This window comes from Electrona antarctica, assembly GCF_951216825.1.
Source record: "Electrona antarctica genome assembly, chromosome: 10".
NCBI lineage: Eukaryota > Metazoa > Chordata > Actinopteri > Myctophiformes > Myctophidae > Electrona > Electrona antarctica.
The window spans coordinates 27,920,643-27,946,982 of record NC_136791.1 but is presented as its reverse complement, the minus strand read 5'-3'; positions in this window follow the sequence as shown (position 1 = coordinate 27,946,982).

Genomic DNA, 26,340 nt, shown 5'->3' with positions numbered 1-26,340 from the left:
TTGATATTTGGGGCCCGACGTTGACAACGTTAAATCTACGAACTGTAGTTCTCCCCGAGGAGGGTTGAATCTGGGATCAATAATCGGGCATAATGGGCAGGCGGGTTGTGGAGGAACCGGGTGGTGCAGCAACCGAGTTGTGCCCAGCGGTCCCTCGTGCGACCCCCGTCCACTGTGCTCGGCTACCCAGCCTCCCGTACCTCGGTTTTCAGGCTAGTTTTCTCTCCTCTCTAGCTATAGTGTAGTTCTCCCCGAGGAGGGTTGAATCTGGGATCAATAATCGGGCATAATGGGCAGGCGGGTTGTGGAGGAACCGGGTGGTGCAGCAACCGAGTTGTGCCCAGCGGTCCCTCGTGCGACCCCCGTCCACTGTGCTCGGCTACCCAGCCTCCCGTACCTCGGTTTTCAGGCTAGTTTTCTCTCCTCTCTAGTTTCGGTTTCAGATCACATCTCTTCACATCTCTTCAAAGTACCAACTGTTGAATATCTTGTGTTTCCTTCCCAAGGTTGTGTTTCCTTCCCGCCAGGTTGGCCAAATGTTTTCCCTATCTTGTACTTTCCTTCCCGCCAGGTTGGCCAAATGTTGTTTCTGTTTGATTTAAACCCCCTTTCGTAGTACTTTTCAGGTGGCAAACGTTGAATTTGTGTCACTCTTCTAGTGACATAAATGAACAGATATTAATTAGTGCAGCTCTGTACCGTGTGGTGGTGTGGATGTTAATGCACGTGTGCGTGCGCGTATGCGTGTGTGTGTGCATGTGTTTCATTCAATGAAACAATTGACGAATTTAATTTCTTCAAGACAATCTACGAATTGCACTTAATTTCCCATCATTCCTTGGAGTCCCATCATGGCAACAAGGTAACTATATTACCTATACTATTTGGATTAAGGGCATCTGCTAAATGCCTAAATTGTACATTGTTGATTAAATAATATTAAATATATACACACACAGCAAGGTGTGTGTATATTTGTATTATTTTATCAACAATTTAGGCATTTAACAGATGCCCTTAATCCAGAACAATTTGCAGTAAGCGAGAATAACAACTTGCTAATAATGAGCATCTTTCTCTCTTTCTTTCTCTCAAGCCTATAGGTTGAAGCTATATATTAAGTGACAGATCACATACTACTTCAACAGAAGATGATGCTACAGATCTTGACTCCTAACCACTATTGCTAATGAGGAACCGTACGGCCATGCTACTTGGACTGCTCATAAAAGAAGATTGATATATGAGGAGAATATACCAGCATCTCTCCAGAACCTGCACATCGACCAGCCAGTGAGCTTGGCCAGGACATAATCCACAGTAAGGAGAGAGGGCAAAAATGCTGGGCTGGATGGCATTCCCCCGATGGTCTTCAAGAACCGATCTTGACCGAACGTCATCCCAGTGCCTATAAAGCTGGAGACCTCTCGAAAGCAGACGACTACCGAGGCATCAGACTGACACGTACCACCACAAAGCTCCGTCCATCCATCTTCAACAGCTTCTCCGTAGTCGGGCCGTGGGGACAACAGCTCCACCAGAGAGCCAAGTGAAGAAGCAGTGACTCTTCTCTGAGTCCTCGAATTAACTTCTCACTCTAAGGGACATGCCAGCCACCCAGACTTGACCCAGGCTCTTATAAGTCATACTCCGCTAAGATGGTGCGTGTTTCCACCCAAGCCCTGGTCTTCTCTGCAGTGGAATACTGCACCCCATTCTGGAGCAGAAGCCCTCATGCGAGAAAGGTCGACGTGGCAATTAACAACGCGCTCCGAATCATAACGGAATGACTGAAGCCCACCCCTGTGTTCCTCTTGACAGTCCTTGCGGGAATAGCAACAACCGGCCTCCGACGGGAGGCTGCCACCCTCATCCTGGCCAGGAAAGCTCAAAAGACAACTCCAGCGCCTCCATGCAGACTCAAGTCCTGCCACCTCTACAACAAGGCAGCACAAGAGATGCTCAACTCCACCTCTGAGGACATCTCCAGAGATGCTTGGTTGGTAGCAGCGTGGAAGCAGGAGTGGGAGTCAGTCGGGCCCTCCCGCATGCATCGCTACATCTGGGAACCAGGAGATGGCGCACCAGCAATGGATTACACTGAACCGCTTACTAACTGGGGTTGGGCACTTCAATGCATCAATGCAGAAGTGGGGATTGCCGGACAGTGCGGCATGCCAGTGCGGTGACCATGACCAGCCGACCATATCAACACTGCCCTTATACAGACCACCCTCGGAAGCCAGCCTCTTTGACCTGGGACAAGAGATGCAGGCATGGAAACACGACACCGAGTTGGACCTCTGACGTTACACGAAAGAAGAAGTCATACCCAGCATGCACTCCAAGAGATGACCAACAATCTACATGAGCATGGAGAAAAGGTTGCTTTACGGATAAGCCAAGAAAAGACCAAGGCCATGACCGTCAGACAACACCAACACCTTCCACCACTCACCCTGGGCCAACACGACATAGCGTACATTGACAACTTCACCTATCTTGGAAGTAACATCTCAAGTACAGGAGACGTGGAGAAAGACGTCAGAATCGGCAAAGCTGCCGGAGTGTTCCAACGGCTCCGCAACATTTGGTTGTCTAAGCCATCACTACGGCTACCAAGCTACGTCTCTATACTGTAGGTCAGTTGTCATCCCGACAGCAACCTACGCCTGTGAGACGTGGATGAAGACAGCCAGCATGACCAGCATGTTGGATGCCTTCCACCGACGTTGCCTCGGATCCATCCTGAGGATCTCATGGAGAGACCCCATCCCCAACGAGGAGGTGATGAGAAGGGCAGTTGTAGCACCACTGTCTGACATCGTCACTGAAAGGAGAAGGATAATGGCTGGGCACGACGACTGCCAAGAGAGAGACCAGCAAGTGTGGCAATGGACTGGATGCAAGAAGGTGGAAAGAGGAAGAGAGGGAGGCAAAAGAAGACATATAGACAGACGGCCAAGGAAGACCTAAGCCTGATGGGTGTCAGCGGGCACGGAGCTACTTGGACTGCTCATAAAAGAAGATTGATATGAGGAAAACATACGCATAGATATTTAAAAAATGGATGCCTCATTGGGCGTTGCAGTTCGTTGGAGCCATATGTGTGCAAGAGGGGGCGGAAGTGCGCAGGAAGTGTGGAAGACACGTTACGTCACGACGTCACTCAAGTGATTACTGGCCAATCACAGCCCATCTTCTCCGGGACTTATCAGACCCGAACATGCGCTCTGTGATGCACGCTCATGTTTCCGCGGGGCTTTGCAAGGAATCTCAGGAATGTTTGGCCCTCCCTTGAACACATACGCTCCAGAGCCGGAAAGGGCGTCTACGTTTATGTCTATGAATATACCAGCATCCCTCCAGAACCTGCACATCGACTAGCCAGTGAGCTTGGCCAGGACGGAATCCACAGTAAGAGAGGGCAAAAGTGCTGGGCTGGATGGCATTCCCCCGATGGTCTTAAATAACTGATCTCGACCTAACATCATCCCGGTGCCTAAAGCTGGAGACCTCTCAAAAGCAGACGACTACCGAGGCATCAGACTGGCACGTACCACCACAAAGGTCCGTCCATCCATCTTCAACAGCTTCTCTGTAGTCGGGTCATGGGGGCAACAGCTCCACCAGAGAGCTCCAGGCCTCCCTCTCCAAAGCAACATTAGTAACTTGATTCTGGGGGATCCCGAGGTGATTTTGGAGATATAATTCCTCCATCTCATCGTTTGGCTTCCCCTCTTTCCAGCGGGATGTTCATCGAGGACCTCCCTAGGGAGACGCCTGAGAGGCATCCTAACCAGATGTCCGAACCACCTAACCTGGCTCCTTTCCAAGTGAAGAAGCAGTGACTCTACTCGGAGTACTCGAATGAACTTCTCACCCTAAGGGACATGACAGCCACCCGTTTGAGAACTCATTTGGCCGCTTGTATCCGCAACCTTATTCTTTCGGTCATGACCCAGACTTGACCCAGGCTCTGATAAGTCATACTCCGCTAAGATGCTGCATATATCCACCCATGCCCTAGTCTTCTCTGCAGTGGAATACTGCGCCCCAGTCTGGAGCAGAAGCCCTCGTGCGAGAAAGGTTGACGTGGTAATTAACGCCCTCCGAATCATAACTGGATGCCTGAAGCCCACCCCTGTGTTCCTCTTGCCAGTCCAGAATGGCACCGGCCGGCCTCCGACGGGAGGCTGCCACCCTCGTCCTGGCCAGGAAAGCTCAAAAGCACGACTGGCACATCCTGCATAACACCACAACAACTCCAGCGCCTCCAAGCAGACTCAAGTCCCGCCACCTCTACAACAAGGCAGCACAAGAGATGCTCAACTCCACAAGAGATGCTCAACTCAACTCCAAAAGGACATCTCCAGAGATGCTCGGTTGGCAGCCACGTGGAAGCAGGAGTGGGAGTCAGCCGGGCCCTCCTGCATACATCGCTACATCTGGGAACCAGGAGATGGCGCCATAGGAGGAGATGACCTGCCTCGCCAGCAATGGACTACACTGAACCGCTTATGAACTGGGGTTGGGCGCTTCAATGCAGAAGTGGGGATTGGCGGACAGTGCGGTGACCCTGAGCAGACCACCGACCATATCATCAACACCTGCCCCTTATACAGACCACCCTCGGAAGCCAGCCTCTTCGACCTGGGACCATAGATGCTGGCATGGCTCCATGACACCGAGTTGGACCTCTGACGTTACACAGAAGAAGAAGTGCACTCCAAGAGATTACCAACAATCTACATGAGCATGAACAAAAGATTGCTTTACGGATAAGCCAAGAAAAGACCAAGGCCATGACCGTCAGACAACACAAACACCTTCCACCACTCACCCTAGGCCAACACGACATAGAGTACATTGACAACTTCACCTTTCTTGGAAGTAACATCTCAAGTACAGGAGACGTGGCGAAAGACGTCAAAATCAGAATCTGCAAAGCTGCAGGAGTGTTCCAACGGCTCTGCAAACATCGACATGTCAGTGGTCATCCCAACAGCGACCTACGCCTGTGCGACGTGGATGAAGACAGCCAGCATCAACCAACAAGTTGGATGTCTTCCACCGACGATGCCTCAGATCTATCCTGTGGATCTCATGGAGAGACCATATCCCCAACGAGGAGGTGATGAGAAGGGAAGTGGTAGCATACTGTCTGATGTTGTCGCTGAAAGGAGAAGGAGAATGGCTGGGCACGACGACTGCCAAGACAGACCGGCAAGTGTAGCAATGGACTGGGTGCCAGAAGGTGGAAAGAGGAAGAGAGGGAGGCCAAAGAAGACATGCAGACAGACAGCCAAGGAAGACCTAAGCCAGATGGGTGTCAGCAGGCACGGAGCAAGAAGGGTCGCCAGAGACCGGAGCAAATGGATGGGACTCGTCGCCCAATGTTCCAATAGGAATGGGAGGAACTAAGTCTTAAGTAAGTCATGACCAACACTGCATGACCATAGGTGAGAGTAGGAACAACGATTGCTCTTTTTGTGCTGTACAGTGCTGTTCAATGCCGCTCCGATTCTCCAGCTAATCTAATTTTCTGTCCTGCCCTCACTTGTGAACTTAAACTCATGCACCTTCCCTCATCATCATTCGAGTGCCCTCGATCTGCGACACAAGCTGCTTCCACTGGTCTCTGTTGCTCAAGTTCATTCAGTCAGTCCTGTGTCCCTACTCGCAACATCTGGAGATGTGAGTGGTCTTGTTCCTCTTGATGGGCAGGGTAGTCTCCACAGAAGAATATCCAAAATGACCTGGTCTTTTGCTATGGCAGTGTCCAGCAAAACAGTCTTCTTTGTGCTACAACTGAGATGGGAGGAATTTTAGTGTCCAGGTTCTGGACACGCATGAGGAGTCTTGTTCCATCAAGATCCCAAAACTCCTTATTCATTGTCCATTGATTTGGCACCATAAAGGATACTTTCCACACAGGCTTTGAACAGGTTGAGCTAGGTAGCTCTTGAGATGTCTGACTGCCATATACGATGTAGCTTATTACAAGCACCCAGGCCTGTCCTTTCCTTGTCAGGAAGAACTTTCTGCTACTAACTACATATGATCCAATATATTTGAATTCATCTTTGTTTGATCACCCAACCATCCACTCCATAGACAGCTGTGACATCAGAGTCACCCTGGCCTCGGATGTGGAGATGCTGATCCTCCCCTAAAGCCTCCGTACACGACTGCAAACCGGTCCAGTGAGTGTTGAAGGTCTTGGACCGATGGTGCTATCAGGACCACATCATCTGCAAAATGCAGTGAAGCAACCCTTAGCTCGGTTTACAACCAAATGATACTGAACAGGATTTTGCATGCCATTGACCCTCACCTGAGGGAGAACCAAAATGATACTAAGGAGAATGATCGAGGAGGTGAAAAAGATCTGTTTGACTTGATTCACAGAGACATGATGGTGAAGATCCTTGAGGCCTGCGGTGTCCCCAACTTACTCTGGGCGACCGACCGTGTATGTAGGCACAAAGGCCAAGGTTGTGACCCGAGATGGCAACAGTGAGGAGTTTGACTTCCTTGGGGTAATGCAAGAACCCTTCCTCTTCATCATAGTCCTGGATTATGCACTCAGGAAGGCCTTCCGTGGACGAGAGCAGGATCTTTGCTTCACTCTTAACTCCAAGGAGGTCGAGACGGCACCCCCAGTAGTCCTGACACACCTGGACTATGCAGACTGTATCAGCCTGCACTCCGACAACGTGGAACAAGCAAAACAACTGTTGAAGAGTGGAGTGTGGCATGGTTGGCCTAAATGCCAAGATAACTGAGCTTATAACATCTTACTGGAACATCCACCTCTGACAACAACGGGAGACGCTGTGCTAAAAGAAGTCAAGGACTTAAAGTAACTCGGCTCATGGGTCAATTCAGCCGAGCAAGGTCTCAAAGAGAGGAAGGCACTTTCATGGACAGTCCTGAATGGCATGACCAGTGTAGGGACCTCATCGCCAACATCATCCCGGTGCCTAAAGCTGGAGACTTCTCAAGAGCAGACAACTACCGAGGCATCAGCCTGACGTGTATCACTGCAAAGGTTCCTCCATCTTCAACTGCTCCTCTGTAGTCGGTCGGGTCTTGGGGGCAACAGCTCCACCAGAGAACTCCAGACTTCCCTCTCCAGAGCAACATTAGTAACTTAATTCTGGGGGATCCTGAGGCGTTTCCGGCAGATATTGGAGATATAAAATGGTAAATGGTAAATGGTGCATTTATATAGCGCCTTTATCCAAGGCGCTTTACATAGATTGTGCATTACATTCACCCATTCATACACCGATTGCGGCGGAAGCCATGCAAGGTACCAACCAGCACATCGGGAGCAATTTGGGGTTCAGTGTCTTGCCCAAGGACACTTCGACATGTAGACAGGAGGAGCCGGGATTCGAACCGCCGACCCATGGATCATTGGACGACCTGCTCTACCTCTTGAGCTACAAACGGCATGACCTCACCCTAAATAATGGTTAAGAAAGGTTAAGAAACACAGCTGGCTTAGGGCTCTTTAAGTTTACCTCAAACTTCCTTGACAACGTACACGACTGCAAACTGGTCCAGTGAGAGCTGAAGGTCTTGGACCAATGGTGACATCATGACCACATCATCTGCAAAAAGCAGTGAAGCAACCCTTAGCTCGGTTTGCAACGAATGATACTGAACAGCATTTGGCATGCCATTGACCCTCACCTGAGGGAGAACCAATATGGCGTTCGAGATAGAAGAATACCGTAGCCCAGATCTTGACACTGGGGAGAATGATCGAGGAGGTGAAAAGGGATAGCCTGACTGATGTACTGTACTTCCACTTCAAAGATCCATTTGACTTGATTCACAGAAACACAATGGTGAAGTTCCTCAGGCCTGCGGTGTCCCTCCCAACTTACTCTGGGCGACAGACCATGTATGTAAGAACAATGGCCAAGGTGGTGACCCAAGATGGCAACAGTGAGGAGTTTGACTTCCTTCCCTTCCTCTACATCGTAGTCCTGTTTTATGCACTCAGGAAGGCCATCAGTGGACAAGAGCAGGATCTTTGCTTCACTCTAACTCCAAGGAGGTCGAGACGACACCCCCAGTAGTCCTGACAGACCTGGACTATGCAGACGACATCAGCCTGCACTCCGACAACATGAACAACTTCTGAAGAGTAGTTAGTGTTGGCCTTAAAAGACAGAGCCATGAGCCCAGGACTAACTGAGCTCATGGGTTAACTCAGCCAAGCAAGATCACTTGCATGGACGGTCCTTTAATGGCATGCCCGGTGTATGGAACTCCAACCTCCCCATCAAATCAAACTCTGCTTCTTCTATGCAACGGTAGTCTGTTATCCTATGAGCGAATGCTGGACCCTGAAGCCAACCCTGCAGAGTTCTCTAGACGGGTGATACAGTACTTAACATCAGCAAGAATGTACATGTTACCAACAAGATCCTGTATGAGGGAATACCAAGGGTGAGCCAGAAAGTAGCAGCAAGGAGAATGAGACTAGGACACTGCCAAAGACGACCCCAAGTGCTGTTGGAACCAACACACGGACGTCAATCACGAGGACATCCCACACTAATATATGTGGATGTACTCGAGAATGATGCAGAGTGCAGAGTACCAACGGACTGGCCAAATCTATGGAGAACCGGGATGACTGGAAGCCATGATTGAGCGTTTGTCTGGCTCCACCATCCAGGAAACTGTATATGGCACTGTCTTTTAAGCCACACCCACAGGAAGGGACCACTCCAATGATGGGACAGCAGACTTTGACTTTGAACAAGAGATGCTCAGATCCTTCCCTGAGGACCTGTCTACAAAGGCATGGATGTAGTCCTGGAAGCAGGAGTGGGACTCTGCTGGGCCCACACACGCCACATCTGGGACCCAGGAGAAAGCATCAAAATATGATGATCTGCCACAACGACAACTGACCTTGCTGAACACACTGCGTCCTGGGGTTGGACACTTCAGAACATCCATGAAGAAGTTGGGCCTGGCACATGGCACAGTATGCTTGAGCAGAATGACGATCACATAATCACCACCTGGTCCCGTTTTTAGACCACCATCAATGTGGTAGGCTGCCTGAGATGAGGGCGTGTTTGCACGGTATAGAGTTGAACATCCGATGAAGATGCATGAAAGAAGACGCCCAAGTCTCACTCTCATTTTGTAATATGTCTTTTGAACCGAAGTAATGTTTGTTTGCTAATTGTTGTGACCGTACCCGTCAGTCCTTCAGTGACTCCATATATGGCCGTTGGTGCGTCACGCCTCGTGACACATCACACCACCATATATGGTCGTCGGTCCATCATGCCTCGTGACACGCTCCATATATAGCCGTCTCCATATATGAAGATCACAACACTGACCTCATCAAACCCTGGATAGCCATATATGGAGAAGACTGGATCATCACCTATATCTGCATATATGGAGCCGCTAGCAACTCTACATCTGACCTCAAACTCTTAGATCTCCATATATGGAGCCGACCTGTTCTGACATCCATATGTTGATCCCTCCCCCACCCATCCTTCCTCTTCGATGTCTCCCTTTTGTCTGATACCTATCCATTTAAACTCTAGACGGTCCCGCCCCAAAGTTATCAGTGCAGCCACGCCCGGCAACTAGAGTTCTCAACAGGCCAGAAAATTAAGGCCCGGCCTCTACTGAGAAACTCACAGAACGGCTTCCGCCCAGAACGAACAGTCGGGCAGATGCTGGCACTGAGGATATTAGAAGAGGTAAGGGAGAGCAACCTGTCAGCGGTGATCACCTTCATTGACTTCCAAAAGACTTTCGATACCATCCACCGGGGGAAACTCATGAACATTATAAGTGCCTACGGAGTTCCAGAAGAGTTGGTCCAGATGATGCTACAGCCAGACTCGAGCCAAGGTCCAAACCTGTGACGGTGACACCAAAGAATTTGAGATTCTAGCAGGCGTCCTACAGGGTGACACTCTTGCCCCTACCTGTTCGTTGTAGCGATGGATCATGCACAGAGACTTGCAATCAATGGCAGAGAGGAGGCTCTGGGGTTCACTCTGGTCCCGAGGAAGTCAAGGCGAGTACACCCCATCATGGTCACTGACCTCGACTATGCAGACGACATCGCCCTAATCTCAGATACAGTCGAGAAAAGAAGGGAGCTACTACTGGCAGAAAAGGAGTGCAGGAAGATCGGCCTCAAGCTCAATTCCAAGAAAACAAAGGTAATGTCAGTCAACACCGAGGACAAAACCATTGCCACTGCTCGAGCGTGTCGAGGACTTCAAGTACCTCGGGGCCTGGACTGCACTTGCCTGGAAAGCCTTGCACGGGAAGAGGAGTGTGGAAATCAGATATGGGAGAAGACCTTAAGAGGCGGCTGTTCATAGCTACTGTGGAGTCAGTACTGCTGTATGGGCCCAAGACGTGGACCCTTACAATAAAACAGGAAAAAGCCCTGGATGGAGTCTACACAAGAATGGCACTAGGTGTCACATGGACGGACCGCATCAGAAATGTGGACCTCTATGGGGACCTACCACGGGTCACAGACAAAGTCAGAGAGAGAAGGATGAGTCTGGCAGGGCACTGCGTCAGGCACCCAGAACTTGAGGCAAGTAAATTGACCCTATGGGAGCCAACCCAGGGCAAAGCCAGGAGGGGGAAGAAGCGTACCACCTATGTAGACGTGCTGCGGCGCGACAGCTTAGCTGACAACACTGAAGAGCTCAAGAACCTGATGTTGGATAGGAAATTGTGGAGGGCAGCGATCCAGGAATCCCGAGTTGGTGTTTGCTAGACCTCACTCTCGCAGCAACTAATCAGTTGCTGCAACTGATCAGACCTCATCAAACCCTGTACACTCAAGACGTGCTGCATATATGGCCAGACCTCATAAAACCCTGTATACTCAAGACACTGCCCCTGCTGCCACCCTTAGATCTCCATATATGGAGCTTACCTGTTCTGACATTCCATATGTTGATCTGACCTCATCAAACATGCTCCATATATGGCCAGTACAGAATTCATTCCATATGTTGATCTGACCCCCCATGCCAAAGGTCTGCCGGGGCGAGGTCGCTTCTAGCCCTCAGGGCGTCTTAAGGTGGCCTTACACTAGCCGTTTTTTTTCAATATGAAATCTGATAGCACCACACACTACAGGATAATCGGAGCGGGGCAGAGCAAATATCAAACATTCCGATGTTGATCGGGCCGATCGCGCTTTGAGCGGCCCCGAGCAGATCGATTGAGTCAGGCACCCCCAAGCGTCAAAAAATGCCCGATTATCGGCTAGTGTAAGGCCACCTTTACTGTATTATGCTTCATGTTGACTGTAATATGCTTCAAAAAGCTGAATTTACTGTCTTCCAGATCAATCACTTATCAAATATGAATCTTTATTTATAAGCTCAAACATACCCCCAACTCTATTCCCAAACCTTTTACTAATTACTTTCAAACAAGTCATAGTCAGTTTTACATCAAATGCAGATACTACACTATACGACACATACTCTACTGGTCTGCAGAGGTACTACACTATATGACACATACTCTATTGGTCTGCAACTGTCTTCTCTTAATTTATAGAAGAACAAATTGAATTATGCTCTGATTAATCAGATCACCTAAATTCTTCTAATTATTATCTTTCCCTGTTTTGTATTTATTATTATTTATTTTGTTACATAATATAGAAGCCGATGTGGCAACTATGTTGACAATACTGTCGATAATCATGTTATAGAATATTCAAGTGTCTTTTAAATCATGTTCTAGTCATTTTCTTTATACTATGCAATCATGTTATCTGTAAATAATATGTATATTGCTTTTTTTTAAATGCCTTGTACACGGTTTGAGGCCTCGTTTGGGCTTCTTGCCTCCTTTTTCACTTTTTCCTTTCATATTGTTTTTATACTGTGCAAAATCAAATCAAATATTATGTATGTATTTGTATGTATACCCTGTGTGTTCTGAGCTGTGTTCTGCTCCCCCCACCTCAACAGTGAAGTATGTATACCCTGTGTGTTCTGAGCTGTGTTCTGCTCCCCCCACCTCAACAGTGAAGTATGTATACCCTGTGTGTTCTGAGCTGTGTTCTGCTCCCCCCACCTCAACAGTGAAGTATGTATGTATACGCTGTGTGTTCTGAGCTGTGTTCTGCTCCCCCCACCTCAACAGTGAAGTATGTATGTATACGCTGTGTTCTGAGCTGTGTTCTGCTCCCCCCACCTCAACAGTGAAGTATGTATGTATACGCTGTGTTCTGAGCTGTGTTCTGCTCCCCCCCACCTCAACAGTGAAGTATGTATGTATACGCTGTGTTCTGAGCTGTGTTCTGCTCCCCCCACCTCAACAGTGAAGTATGTATGTATACGCTGTGTTCTGCTCCCCCCACCTCAACAGTGAAGTATGTATGTATACGCTGTGTGTTCTGAGCTGTGTTCTGCTCCCCCCACCTCAACAGTGAAGTATGTATGTATACCCTGTGTGTTCTGAGCTGTGTTCTGCTCCCCCCCCCACCTCTACAGTGAAGTATGTATGTATACCCTGTGTGTTCTGAGCTGTGTTCTGCTCCACCCACCTCAACAGTGAAGTATGTATGTATACCCTGTGTGTTCTGAGCTGTGTTCTGCTCCACCCACCTCAACAGTGAAGTATGTATGTATACCCTGTGTGTTCTGAGCTGTGTTCTGCTCCACCCACCTCAACAGTGAAGTATATATGTACTGTATACCCTGTGTGTTCTGAGCTGTGTTCTGCTCCCCCCCACCTCAACAGAAAGCCCCCAAAGGTTCCAGAAAGATCCCAAAGCTACCTGGATAAGTCACTGTCTTTTTAGCAACACCCACAGAGGAAGTGCAGGCCAAAGTGTCATCAAGGGTCTTGGCATCTCGCTGTTACGTCCTGGGATGCCTCTGCCAAGTGTGGCGACTGATACACCAAAACTCGGGAGACGCGTTGAGAAGGTGCCAAAGCAGGCAGAAATATTGCAGAAAATTATATTACACAAAGTCAACTTTTTCAGGGGAATGAGGTTCAACGTTAAACAATATAAGCATGGGCCAACTTAAAGTTCATTTCAGGGTAAAAGGATAGCGTCTTCAGGGGAATGTACTCGGGTAGGTATTTCACTCTGTTTCCATATCCGTGTACTCGGGTAGGTTTTTCACTCCTTTTCCATATTCCACTTTCTTTATTTGTGGATTTATGCACATCACAGGTTGGTTCAGGTTAACTGAACAGGATCCCACAGATAAGTACGGTTTAACTTTCTCTCTCGGGTTTCAGATAAGGCAGTTCAACTCCGATACTGGTAAGTACAAATCCATACAGTCCAATCCAACAGTCTATGAAGGTAAATAGGATAGGATCTATCCCCGGTAAGTATTTCCACTCAGCCTATTAGTCGAATAGAGCTCTATAGGCCGTGTACTCAGGTAGGTTTTTCCACTCCGTTTCCATATTTGTTTACTCGGGTAGGTTTTTCCACTCTGTTTCCATATCCTGTATATTACTCCTTTTATACTGCTTTCCACACCTGGGCGGTTCCACACAGGTGCGGCGTGATCAAGCTGATGCAGGAGATGGACAGGTGTGTATCTTCCTTCTATGACGCGGCCCAGGCTGTGACGACGCGGTCTTCTTTCTCTGTGTATCATCCGCTCTCCGGGAAGATTAGTATGGTCTGGCAGACACACAGCGCAGCATGCTTGAGCAGAATGCCGATCACATAATCATCACCTGGTCCCCTTTTTATAGACCACCATTGGAGCTCCGGTAGGCTACCTGAGACGAGGGCGTGGCTGCACGGCATCGAGCTGGACATCCGATGATGATACACTAAAGAAGACGTCCAAGTCTCACTCTCATTTTGTGTTTGTGTATTTTATTAGGCTTCATGTTGACTGTAATATTATAATGTGTTTACCCCATGTGTTCTGTGCTGTCCCCCCCACAACCCCTCCCCTCCCCCTTTGTTGGGGGGGGGGGGGGGGGTGTCCCCACTCTCGGCCTGCACCTTGTCGTGGTGAGTGGGCTTTAAACCAAGACAGGCCATTTTTACCCATTTACTCATTTACTGCCACAGTGAATGAATAAATGTGGCCAAATTTGACTGAGGGACTGTCATTGGATTTTTTCGTGTCATATGAAAGCTCATAGCTTCAAATTGACATATTGGTTGTTCAGTTTGACGGACCACCAGTTTTGGAGATATGGCTTATAAAGTAATGTCTTGCAAAGAAACAGCGAGTTGAGAAAACAGCCCTGAAAGGTTCACTTCTGTGGACTCTAACATTACACCTAGCTACATGTTTAAGCATTTATTTCATATTTACATGTCTTCTGTGGACTCTAACATTACACCTAGCTACATGTTTAAGCATTTATGTCATATTTACATGTCGATTTCAGCTCTGACATTTATTTCAGACATGCTCTAGTATGTGAAGAGTCTGCCTCTGCTATTAACTCATTTTGGATTAAAAAAATAAAAAAGTTTCTCCTCTGGTGAAAAGCTGGAGAGTTGCGCGATGGCAGGCTCTCAGTCAAATCTGGTCACAAATAATTCAACCCTTGCCCGTGATGTTTTGTTTTTCCTTACTTTTCAAGTAGTCACAGAATGTTTGTCTCAATTACGACCGAACCGATCGTTGATAAACAGAGGTTTTCTCTGTTCTTCTGCGAAAAAATAAAATAAAAATACTTTTGTCTGTCATCTGTCCTAGTTGGGGTCCAACAGCATGCTGGCCAAAAATAGAGAGGAACATCACTGAAGACGAGCATTTATAGAAAAGCTTCTCTTCACCACTGGGAGTAACATAAAATAGTTTTTTTTTAAATGGACAATAGAATATTTTGAAATCGTAGGAGTTGAGGCATTCAATTTTATTTGACTCGGTTACACAGAGATACATTTTGTGAAAATAGCACATCTACAAGCTCACAACGCCTCGACGCGTTCTTGTGTGGTCTTGTAGATTTTCACACTTTTTGCATCATTCTTTGGTAATATTTTACAATTTGACCAAATGTTTGATTTTTGTTGTATTGTTGATTACTTTTGATGCAGTAACGGATTTATTTGTTTTCATTAGAGGAATTAAAAGTCATTACATTGTAAAACTTTACTGACTTTCCTTAATTAAAATTGGAGTCAAATAGGACCCTGGCCAGACTGAGTAGGGAACAGACGTAGCAAATCAGTCTGGATTCCAGGCTAGATGTGTATTAGCCCCATTTGGAGCATCTTCCACCACTGTATAGCTCCCAGTTCTTCACTATAGCTGTAGAGCTCCCGGTATAGCTGTATATATAATATAATAATCCACCACTCCTGAATGGAGTGCCTGGTGCTGGGAGTCTGGTGCAACGCACAGGTCCTGGGCCTGGTGAGAGCAGGAGTGGACCTGGTGAGACGTAGGAGGGGCCCGGACAGGAGTCAACCCACAGAGCCTAGTCCTTCCACGTGCCAGATTTTGGTTCTCCCAGTCCCGGCAAAGTAGTTCCGGAGCAACGGCTTGTGTGGCCTTGCTCATTCCCTGATGGACTGATCGAGGGTAGCTACTGGGACGTAAATCGGGATTTGATCAACCCGCGGCTGGGTCGCCTGAGTGAGGGGTATGATGTTGACCCGAAACCCTGTTTACCTCAGGAAACATCACTGAAGATACGTCCCAGGTGCAGCCATGCAATGTATTTTTTTTGTTATATAGCTATTTCAGTATAGCTATACAGTGTAGCTATACAGTGTAGCTGTATAGCTCGAAGTTCTCCCAGTTGTCTCACAGCATCGAACATCTTCCACCACTGTATAGCTCCCAGTTCATGTCCCACAGTGGGACGCATACTTTGGTTAGACATTGCATTGGTTAAACATGGCATTGGTCCGACTGGATTAAGGTTGGTGAGGGGTGCGTAAAAACGACTGGATTAAGGTTGGTGAGGGGTGCGTTAAAACGACCGGATTAAGGTTGGTGAGGGGTGCGTTAAAACGACCGGATTAAGGTTGGTGAGGGGTGCATTAAGACGACCGGATTAAGGTTTGTGAGGGATGTGTTAAAACGACCGGATTAAGGTTGGTGAGGGGTGCGTTAAAACGACCGGATTAAGGTTGGTGAGGGGTGCGTTAAAACGACCGCATTAAGGTTGGTGAGGGGTGTGTTAAGACGACCGCATTAAGGTTGGTGAGGGGTGCGTTAAGACGACCGGATTAAGGTTGGTGAGGGGTGCGTTAAAACGACCGGATTAAGGTTGGTGAGGGGTGCGTTAAGGGTTGGGAGAGGGTTAGGTTTAGGTGTGTGCTGCCCCGTGGGAGGTTAGGGTGAGGGTTTGAGATGGTATGTCTAACCAAAAGCATGCACCCCTCACAGCATGGAACATCTTCCACCACTGTATAGAGCGTCAGTCCCTTTCAGAACGAGTGGCCCAGGACATGATTCCCCGTTAATTTTCCTCGTTTCGTGTATGTATTAAGTAATGTAATGTATTTATTTAAAGACGTTTACGCCACGGACAAAGACAACTCGGATCGTGACAAATCATGACGACAAACACTATTTTGGGCCGATCAAATAATTAGAAGAAAATAAAGGCAGGATACAACACTATTTGTTTTTTTTTATTTTTTTTTGATCAGCCCAAAACATTGTGTTTATTGTCATGATTTGTCACGATCCGAGTTGTCTTTGTCCACGGCGTAAACGTCTTTAACCCATTTTGGGCGGGAACCCCTTTTGGTGTTTTAAGCGTTATGATATACTTTAGCTATTGAAAAATAGCAGATCTACAAGCTCATAGCGTGCCACCGAGTGGCGCGCTACGAGCTTGTAGGTGTGCCATTTTGTGGTGCAAATCTTTGAATATACATATTATATACATATATATTCTTTCAGAGCGAACGTTTTTAACTCCAATCTTTGCTTCTGGGGGGTCTCTGGAACAACATATTTTCAAATGGGGGTCCACGGCCACATACAGATAATTCTGGGGGTCCATGACATGAAAAAGGTTGACCACCACTGCTATAGAAACATGGGTTTTTCAGAAAACTGTCAGGATTCTAGAAGACATTTGTAGAATCGAGCTCAGGCTTGGTTAAATAAATACTTTTTGAAACATCTGAGGAAAATGAACGGGGAATCATTTCCTGGGCCCTCATCATTCTGAAAGGTGACGCTCTATAGAAGTGGTTTTCAACCAGTGGTCCTTGAGGGGCTTCCAGGTGGTTCCCCAGCTAAATGATGGGTCCATTTGGTTTCATTTTACGCTCTCAAGAGTTACAATATTGTTAAACATCTGCATTAGTTTAATTTACAAGAAAGTCTACACAATTGGAGAATGTAGAATAATTGTTGTTTTGATAAAAAAATAATGGAATGTTGCATGAACCTCCCAAACACTTTGTGTGGGGTTGGGTCTATGATGGACCCACCCCACACAATAGTGGTGGTCCCCAGGTTGCTCTTAGTCAGGATGGTGGTCCCCAGGTTGCTCTTAGTCAGGATGGTGGTCCCCAGGTTGCTCTTAGTCAGGATGGCGGTCCCCAGGTTGCTCTTGTAGTCAGGATGGTGGTCCCCATGTTGCTCTTAGTCAGGATGGTGGTCCCCAGGTTGCTCTTAGTCAGGATGGCGGTCCCCAGGTTGCTCTTAGTCAGGATGGTGGTCCCCAGGTTGCTCTTATAGTCAGGATGGTGGTCCCCAGGTTGCTCTTAGTCAGGATGGTGGTCCCCAGGTTGCTCTTATAGTCAGGATGGTGGTCCCCAGGTTGCTCTTATAGTCAGGATGGTGGTCCCCAGGTTGCTCTTATAGTCAGGATGGATCAATACAGCATGGCATTTTGAACAAATGCCTGTCCAACAATAATACATATTCAAAGTGTTGGTGGTGGTGTGGCTCAAATGCCTGTAATGTCTGTAAAACTTCCATTTCGGGACGTAGACATCATCTGACCCAGCACCTGACTTCTTGCTGTGTGTTCATGCTGAAACACTGTTCTCAGGTTCTTAGATTTGCCGTTATCCACATCTAACTGCAAGAAAGCAAACAAACAACACATCAGTTAAACATGGCATTATCATTCACATCCAGTCTACCAGTTGTAACATAAACCTATCCTTGATCTTGTTGCATTCCTTAAACATCACAATGCTTCTCTGCTCTATCAAGTAAATTGGTTCTGTGAAATCTTGGATAATCACACCATTATTATAGTAGAGGCCCTAGGAGGTGTCCACCACGGAGAGGTCCTATGGATGCCAACAATCCAGAATAAAAAAAGAAAATAAGAGGAGTGCGGTGGTCCCTCATAGGGCATCCCATCTACTACTATTCAAAGTGAAAACAAGCAGTGACAAGTAATGATCTTACCTGTGAAAGGCAGGTGCAGTTCAGACAGCCTTGGCTCTCAGGTCACGCCTTTTGTAAAGTTTTGCCTTGTGGTTCCACAACACATCGTTCTCTGTGCAACACAATATGACAAGTGCAAGGTGTTATCATTAAGGAAGATAATATTAACATATACATACAGTATGTATGTATGTATGTATGTATGTATGTCACTCATTCTTGAGATGAGGGACAAAAGTGGAAAAAACATGTCCCACACATAAGAGCCTTATTTATGTTAAAAAGAAATTAATTCATAAAAATAAATGCACTTGCAAAGTTAAATGTAATACAGTTGTGTATTATTATGCCATTAATTTCATTATATATTTTTTCATATGCCATCTAAATTAGTTAAAAGCAGGCACTGTACCCAAAAAGGCCTGTATTTAGCCTGTCCCCAGCAAGTTGTCACAATTTCAAACTGCCAAAAAAGTGTCTAATACTGTCACAATCACATAAATATACATACTAAATGAAAGTAGATTGTCAACAACATAGCAAACAATATACACAGTTCATTTTAATTTATATTTTAAATTAAATATCTCATATCAAACGTCTCCGTCAACTCCGTCAGGTTTTTTGAAAGTCTTAAATTAATCAGAAAATATTGTCGACAGATTTAGCCTGAAGACTCCTTTTCCAAGTCCTGTTTATATTTGTTGCAACAGTGGAGCACCTGGTCTGACAAGCATTCAATTGTTTGATATTTTAAACAAACAATGTTGATATCAATGTGGTCACAGCTTTTACATGTCAACTCCGTCAGGACATTATTATGATCTTTGTTAAGAATTCCAAAATAATGTTTAGTATTTTAGTTTAGGGTTAGGTTTAGCTAACAACTGAAGAAAAACTAAATGGATAAATTGTACTACAGAGGGTTAAGATGAAAACAAATGCCATTTTGTCAACTCCGTCAGACGTCAACTCCATCAGGTTTTGTGTCTGACGGAGTTGACATGTATCTGACGGAGTTGACAAAAGTGTTCCCAAAACAATAAAATGATAGTTTTTGAATAATGGGAAGTATTCTAATTTGGCAGACAGTTAGAGCATGCCTTAAGGAACATTTTTGGCTATAGGGCCATCACAGATTTGTCTCGTGGTGACCATGGCAGCCATCTTCCAAAATGGCCGCCACCTGATGTTATTTTACAATAACTCAAGTTCTACACCACCTAGGATCTTGATTCTGGTGACTAATATTACATTTTCAAGGATGAGGGATACAGTGGTACAATTTAGATTTTCCCTATGACCATGGCAGCCATTTTTCAAAATGGCCGCCACCTGCTGTTATTTTACAATAACTCAAGTTTTAGACCACCTAGAATCTTGATTCTGGTGACTAATCATACATTTTATAGGAATACAGAGGTACTATTTAGATTGGTCCTGTGACCATGCCAGCCATTGTTTTTCAAAATGGCCACCAACCTGCTGTTATTTTACCAATAATTCAAGTTATAGACCACCTAGGATCTTGATTCTGGTGACTAATCAATGTAATCATACATTTTAAAAGATGAGGAATACAGTGGTACTATTTAGATTTGTCCTGTGACCATGGAAGCCATTGTTTTTCAAAATGGCCACCAACCTGCTGTTATTTTACCAATAACTCAAGTTTTAGACCACCAAGGATCTTGGATCTGGCGACTAATCATTACATTTTCAAGGATGAACTTTCTCTGGGAGGGGTCAGGGCTTATTTCAGGTGCAGGTTGAGTTGCTACTGACAGGACATTACAGTAGGTGGGCTTTATGGCCTTTGACTTGTCCCTTTGAGGCACAGACGCACAGTTTGACTTCACTGGCCACTGCAGGGAACTGTGGGGGAGAAACTTTGGTCTCTTGACACCCGATTAGGTTCAGGGTTTTTTTGGTAGAGACTTGCCTTTCATGACATCGTTGCTGCAGCAGTTGATCTCCTTACTGTGAGCGGTGGCACACTCTGGGTCTCTTGGGCGTTGTATCTTGGTGGCCTCCTGCCAGTGTTTCTCCGTCCTCATGAGCTCTGTGTTCTGGGGCTCTTACATTGTCTTGGCTGGAGATTGCTTTCCTGCAGGGTCCAGCCCAGTCTTGTGCAGATGGCTGCTGGCCCACCTGGAGGCCCCAACCTCAATTGTTCGGTTGGTGTGATTAGGTGGGGTGGTCTTCCCCAATCAGGATGAGGGGTTTGACCCTTTCAAACCGTTGTAGCGGCAGTCTGGCCAAGTGTCTGTATTTAGTTGTGAGGCTAGATACAGGATACGATTGCTCACCCAGCCCCAGGTGACTTGAGGTGAAGGCTCCTTTGATTTGGTAACATTGCTTTGGTTGACATGCTGGGGACACAGAGAACGACACTGATGCCTTCAGTGTCTGCACATCCTGCCTGATAGTTCTGAAGGCAGATCTTCAGGTTTTCCGTTGAGGCTTTCGCTCACTGTTCACCTCAAGCAGGACTTCAAGGTGTTTGCCTTTGCACAGGCTATATGGCTAGGACTTGTGCTTCAACCACTCCGAGAACTCCAACAGGGTGTTGGTTGCTCCTGGGCCGCAGAGCATTGTGTGGCGGAATTCAACTCTTATCTCTGGTGGCAGCTTGTTGAGGAGTCGTGCAACTTGTGAGCCGCATCTAAGTGCTGTGTCTCCCTCTGGGCCTAGGGTTGTTAGCATGCCTACCAGCGACTGTACTTGAAGCGCAAACTTCTCAAAGGCCACCCCATCGCCTCGACAGATGTTGGCTGCCTCCAAGACACTTGCTATTTTCCGTAACACTAATTCGTGGGGCTGTCCAAACTTGTTGTTTAGGTGTCACCCGGGTCTCTGTTGGTGAAGTCGGGTCTATAGGTGGTCTAGAACATTATTAGAACGTTATTTAGTATGGGGATATTAATACAATCTGGTAATAAATTCCTTACCAAGAATTTTCTTCACCAATGTGTTTGGAAGGGTGTCTACTAACATATCCCACATTGCTTTATATTCAACCACCCTAGGGGAACTTTTGACAGCTGCTGAAAGTTGGGGTACCATCAACAACCAATATAAGGCAAAATGTTCATTATGCTTATAGCATGTGACATGTCAAACTAGGGGGTTTTCATGATTCTGAATGCATTCCAAGCATTAGCTATGCACGAAAAACACTCATTGGGCTGAAAACGGCCATAGCCGTCATCACAAATGTGATTAGGTCAGCACATTTGGGCACATTTGGGCAAGTGGATATGGCCGAATTTAGCCCAAGGAGTTTGACCCCTAGTTTGGCCATAGACCCCCTAGTTTGGCCATAGCCACTTGCCCAAATGTGCCCAAATGTGCTTACCTCATCACATCTGTGATGATGGCTATGGCCGTTTTTAGCCCAAGGAGTGTTTTTCGTGCAAAACTAATGCTTGGAATGGATTCAGAATCATGAAAACCCCCTCGTTTGACATGCCGCATGCTACTTAAAGCATAATGAAAATTAGAACATTTAGGGCCCTATTATGCGTGTCTTAAGTACCAGGTCTTATGACTTAACTTAAGACCTGGAGGCGTGGTCAATGCTGTTTGGCCACTCAGAAGAGCCAAATGGCATTGATCACGCCTCCAGGTCTTAAGTTAAGTAATAAGACCTGGTACTTAAGACATGCATAATAGGGCCCATAGCCTTATATTGGTTGTTGATGGTACCCAACTTTCAGCAGCTGTCAAAAATTCCCCTAGGGTGGTTCAATAGAAACCAATGTGGGATATGTTAGTAGACACCTTTACAAACAAGAAAATTCTTGGTAAGAAATGTATTCCCAGATTTGACATTCTGATAATATTCCCTGACTAATTGGTAAAATAATAGCAGGTCCGCCATTTTTGAAAATGGCTGCCATTGTCACAGGATAAATCTAAATAGTACTACTGTATTCCTCATCCTTGACAATGTAGTATTAGTCACCAGAATCAAGATCCGAGGTGGTGTAGAACTTGAGTTATTGGTAAATAACAGAAAGTTGGCGGCCATTTTGAAAAATGTCTACCATGGTCACAGGACAAATCTAAATAGTACCAATGTATCCCACATCCTTGAAAATGTATGATTAGTCACCAGAATCAAGATCCTAGGTGGTGTAGAACTTGAGTTATTGTAAAGTAAAAGCAGGTGGCGGCCATTTTGAAAAATGGCTGCCATGGTCACAGGGCAAATCTAAATAGTACCACTGTATTCCTCATCCTTGAAAATGTGGGATTAGTTACCAGAATCAAGAGCCTAGGTGGTCTAGAACCTAAATCAGTTCAACTTGTCAACTCCGTCAGATGTCCGTCAACTCCGTCAGACGTTGGTCACATGATGTTTTTGTTAATTTCCAAAGAAATAGATGATTCAATGTCAAGTATTTTGTGCTTATGTATTGAAACACCAACTGAAATACTACTTAATGATGCTTTTTATTTTTTTTAACATGGTTTTTATGTTATAATATTGAAAGTAAAGGTTGAAAATGAAGGATTTGAGAAATGGGATATTTCATAATTGTGTGATATTGGAATAAAACAATATTAAATTAATTGTATTACTTAACTTGACTACTAAAAGCCATTATAAGATAACTGAGGACTTTATAGTATTGTTGAAATTATCAAATTAAAATAAAAGGGATTTTAGTGTGTCTGACGGAGTTGACATAAATCAGTTATAAAGTGCATAAATGTCCCATTTTAGAAATGTTATGCGAAAAACCTGTTCCTTCTCAAGATTGGTAGTTGAGACCTGTGTCTACAAATACATCCATTTCATTTTAATGGTTCTTAAAATAAAAAAAAATCTGATTTGAAAAAGGTTTGTCCCTTATCTCAAGAATGAGTGATGTATGTATGTATGTATGTATGTGTATATATATATATATATATATATATATATATATTTATAGGCAGGCCTACATATTAGTGAAATCGAACTAGCTAATCTCCTGGAATACCCACATGTCAAAGATTCCTGGTGGTTTCCAGACAGCACTTGACAATGCACTAGTGCAGAGGTTCTCAAACTTTTCATGTCAAGGACCCCCAAATTGACACTTGACCCCCATTTGAAAACATATGCCAGGGACCCCCACCCCACAGAAGATGTTTTACGACTCAATGATGATTCTCAACCATTTTAATTCCAAGGACCCCCGTTTAATGGCATGTCTATCTATGAGACGCCACTTTATATTGTAAAATCAATGTTATTTTAACTCGGTGTACAAATGCGGGTTCTCTGAGTTACATCCCCCATAAGGGTCCATTTGGTTCCTAACTATCCTTTAGCTGGGGACCCCCTGGAACTCCCTCAAGGACCCCTGGGGGTCCCCAGACCCCACTTTGAGAACCAATACACTAGTGTACAGTCATAATGAGTTGACGATGATATTAAACATGTACAATCATCTCCCTCAATTTATCACACTGATATTTGTCACAGCCTTTATCAGATTTAAAACTTTAACATATCTGTTAACGGAGCTTTCTAGCAAGATAGCAACTGACTGTTGCTATCGCTGCATGCATGGTGGCTCATTCACTTAATACAAAACATGGGGAGGTTTTAGTAGAAGTGGAACTAGACGACGCAGGCTTTTTCAAAGACATGTAGTGACAAACAAATAAAAGTACCTAGATATTGTTGTGATATTAGCCCATGCACAGTACATCTTAGTCTATGTACTTGAACTTGAGATACAGTGTACTTGATATGTATTGTGTACTGCCGGTACTGTAGCATTCTTTATAGATAGGCTACGAGAGACATCTAGGCGACAGCAAGGTCAGCCTTGCTGCAGTAGGCACGTTCTTCTGTCTCATATCTTATTGTTACGTCATTATGATCCAGCACTATATATGTTTCATGTTTGTGTAATAAACTTTGTGAACCTTAGCGTGATACTGTCTCGTGTCTCGTTAATTTGTTCTCCCGGGTACCCGCCGGCTGCCGCCGCAGTCGCCGTACCAAAGTAATACTTCAACAGGATTGTCACACACCACCCAGCCTGCACACACTACCTGTCTGTCAACCCAGACGAGGGTCCCGTATTTAGATTACAACAGATATAATGACATGTTCAGTGATGGTTCGATAGTAAATATTATGGGCTGTTTCAGCACTGTTTCAGCACTGTCAAAACGTTCCATTTCACCTCATCTGTAGTGCCATCTATCGCAGACAAGCACAGCCGATATGAACTGTATACAAATATAAACACTCAATGACAAATTTGGCGGCAAATAAACGCCTAAAATTTGGTTTTAAGTGTATTGAATCATTTTCACCCAAACAGTTGTTCTCAAAATGGTCACTTAACACAGCCGACGCGAATCGCGTATCAATACGTTATCAATTAATCAAACGTCGGGTGCGGATCACGTATCAATACGTTTCAATCACTTTTTTATAGCATACTTTCATTCATCTTTTTACCCACCCGGACAATGAAGAACCATCGCCCTATCATTGCTGCTTAGTCCCGCTCACGTGATCAGAAAAAACCCCCCCAAAAAAAAAAAACCCTCCCCTCCTGAAAACAGGAGGGCGGGCCGCTTGGATGCGCCCATGCCGATCTAGTCTGTGTGTGAAAAGAATCAAATTTCACCTAACCTCGCCTCACCAGGCTTTCCTCCACCTATTGGCTTTTATACTCGATTCCCCCCTCCCCTCCTGTTTCTCCTGCAGGAGGAGGGCCTTGCGAGATGGGGGCTCATGTCTCGGAAAAAAACATAAACGGAACGCTGTTACGCTGCCTAACACATGATCTGCAGATTCTGCACCAGATCGGCATTGCTGCAACACACATGGACAGATGCATGTTTACTTCTTCATACTGTAGCGACCAAACGATCCCCGAGCCTACAATACTACGAACTAACAAACGAACTACAGTATCGAGGGGCCGCCATGACAACAGACAGTCTACCGTTGGTGGATCACGTATCGCCATGCAGAGCCGTCATAATCGGAGATCGCTCAGACGTGTGATTGTAACGCTTTTTTATTCATTATAATTGTAGTGATAAGACCGCAATGAACGCGTCGGGGACGTAATCGACCCGGGTGTAATGTATAACGAACTTTTCCGCGTCCTAAACCGTGCATGCCCAGGCATGTTCCCTATACTAGCTTGAAAAACAAAATCAGCTCATGATGACAACGCGTCTCACCGTTATACTATAGTTCTGAACCGAACGGTGGAATGGGACTTTTTATAGCCGTACGATCAAGACTTTTGCTGCCCAATGTGCCCATGACCCCCCCCCCCCCCCCCCCCAATGTTACTGCGATCAAAACAATGAAAGCAGTGAATCATCATCATCATCTAAAGGATGCAGAGTTATGAAGGTTTATAGTCAGACATTGACAGGCAGATATAACAATAAACACAATAAATATGCTATACATCCTATACACCGAATGAAAGCCCTGAATGTGTACTTTTACGAGGAAAAGAGTAAACATTGATCCCATGTACAGTCTGTCATAAATTGGTTACTGGGTGGATGCACATTGCGCCCACCAGATATAACTGCAGTTGCGCGGTGCAACTGTAGAGAACAGTTGCACCGCTCACTTCACAGGGGTGTGATTTTTATTATTACAGTAGAAGTTTACAGACCAAACTGTAAATAAAAGGTTTACATGACTTTCTGCCTCAGTCCGTATATAGCGAGCTGTAGTGAATAAGTACAGAACAGTTGCAACGCTCACTTCACAGGGGTGTGATTTTTATTATTACAGTAGAAGTTTACAGACCAAACTGTAAATAAAAGGTTTACATGACTTTCTGCCTCAGTCCGTATATAGCGACCTGTATTGAATAAGCAGAGAACAGAATATGGGACAGAGTTGCACCACTCACTTCACATGGGTGTGATTTTTATTATTACTACAGTAGAAGTTTTTTTCTTATGAAAGCAGAGAGTCTTCTGTTTCATA